The sequence below is a fragment of the Manacus vitellinus genome, unplaced genomic scaffold (assembly GCF_001715985.3).
Source record: "Manacus vitellinus isolate BGI_N305 unplaced genomic scaffold, ASM171598v3 scaffold_12_pilon, whole genome shotgun sequence".
In the NCBI taxonomy this organism is placed as follows: Eukaryota; Metazoa; Chordata; class Aves; order Passeriformes; family Pipridae; genus Manacus; species Manacus vitellinus.
This window is the reverse complement of record NW_021938949.1, coordinates 595,894-598,009: the sequence shown is the minus strand read 5'-3', so window position 1 is coordinate 598,009 and position 2,116 is coordinate 595,894.

The window sequence follows — 2,116 nt, the reverse complement described above, 5'->3', positions numbered from 1 at the left end:
ATATAAAACAGGAAGTTAACAAAATCTAACAATAATTAAATAGCACCGATAACTCATTTATAATAATTCAATTCCCACAGACAAAATGGAAAAAAAAGATCACCCCAATCCATACACCTTGCTGAAAGTACGGACACAATTTTACATTAAACAAGTTATGTGAATAATATGCCACCTATTCAGCAACATGTATTTTTATTTGTTTGTATTCTGTCTCCTCATTTTCTTTCTCCTCTAATGAACAAGATTGAGCTGCAGGTATTTGCTAAGAAACAGCAAACAAATTACCAGGTTTGTAGCTTGCATCATAGTAACCAGTTTTGCAATTTCTCCAAAGAATACAGTATCTGAGATTAAAGATGCCATATGCCTTTTTTTTTTCCCCCTCCTTTTTTTGGCCTCATTTTACCAAGGAACTTAACAGACCCTTAGGGTACCTTGAGGACCTTCCCTGCTCCCCAGATGGTGAGTAAATGAAACTCTCCCAGTCTGGCAAAGCTCAGAGGGCTCTACACAAGTGTATTCTGAACTTATGCAACACACAGAAAGCAACATCCAAAAGGGTAACTCCATAAAGCTGAGCCTTCTTGTCAGCACAAATCAGGAGAGTACCACAACCTTTCCTCCTCTGTATTCACTTAAGTTCACCTAGTTCAGAAGGAAAATAGTAACAATCGAGAAGAAAAGTGAGAAAGTAGCTCATGTTCCACACCTATTTCAACAGGGGAGAGAGTGCAAAGTGCTGTTAAAGGAACAGATTAAAAAAAAAAAAAAAAAAAAACAAAACTAAGTTCATCTTAAGGAGTTGTATGCAAATCACAAGGTCATCCCTATTTTTGCCATACTAAAGTAGGGCCATTACCTATGCACTGGCACAGTGCACTAGCTCAAAAAATGTCTCTGACCCACTGCAGCCTAATTGGCACTCTGCTTGCAGCACATCCCTTTGAAAGCACTTGATCAACCTAACCTGGATGTGTCTTTTCAAGCTCCCAAACTTCAGCAGCATAATAGTGATTTATGCTCAAACACCTGTTATTAACATATTCAGGCCTCTGCACAACTTCAGCAGTTTCTATTCAAGTGTGGCAATACCCAAATGTGTTGACAAATCAGAATTTCAAGCAGAAATCTGAGCATCCATGTTCACAATCCTACTAGTCTTGATTCCCATGAGGACCCTGGAAAGCTGGATTTGGGTGCAAATCACAGCTCCTATAAGAGCAGGCAGAGGGGTGTCCATGTGGTCTGAGTGTAGAGAAGTGTCCCAGCACTCCTTTCAGGATATTTAACACATCCCTAGCAGGATGGGGAAGCAGGACACATTAGGACATGCAACCCACAGTTTCAGACACGATATGGGGCAAACAGAAAGGGACAAAGGATGCACTTATGTAGGTGAAGGGGACATGAGAACAACCAGGGACATGCAGTGCCCATGGCACATAAACATCTTACAACACGAGGCACTGGGAATTATTATGGCCATAAAATAAACCACAAGAAATTCCACTTCAGCACGAGGAAGAACTTCTTTACATTGGGGATGGTAGAGCACTGGAACAGGCTGCCCAGGGAGGTCATGGATTCTCCCTCTCTGGAGACATTCCAAACCCACCTGGACAGATTCCCATGTCACCTGTTCCAGGTGACTCTGCCTTGGAAGGGCGGTTGGACTGGGCTGATCTCCAGAAGTCCCTTCCACAGAATGACAAAATCAGTCAGGTTGGAAGGGACCACGGTGGATCATCTGGTCCAACCTCCCTGCTTAGGCAGGGTCGTCCTAGAGGACGTGGCATAGGATTGCGTCTGGATTGTTCTGGAATATCTCCAGTGAGGGAGATTCCACAACCTCTCTGGGCAATCCAAGCATAATGATTGTGTGACTGCGAATTATCTGGCATCAGCTGTGGCAAGACGGAGTGTGTGCGAGCCCCGAGCACGGAGCATCGCACCGCTCCCTGCATCCTGGGTGAGCCCTGGGCATGGAACACCGCTCCCCTTCCTGCATCCTGGGTGAGCCCTGGGCATGGAACACCGCTCCCCTTCCTGCATCCTGGGTGAGCCCTGGGCATGGAACACCGCTCCCCTTCCTGCATCCTGGGTGAGCCCTGGG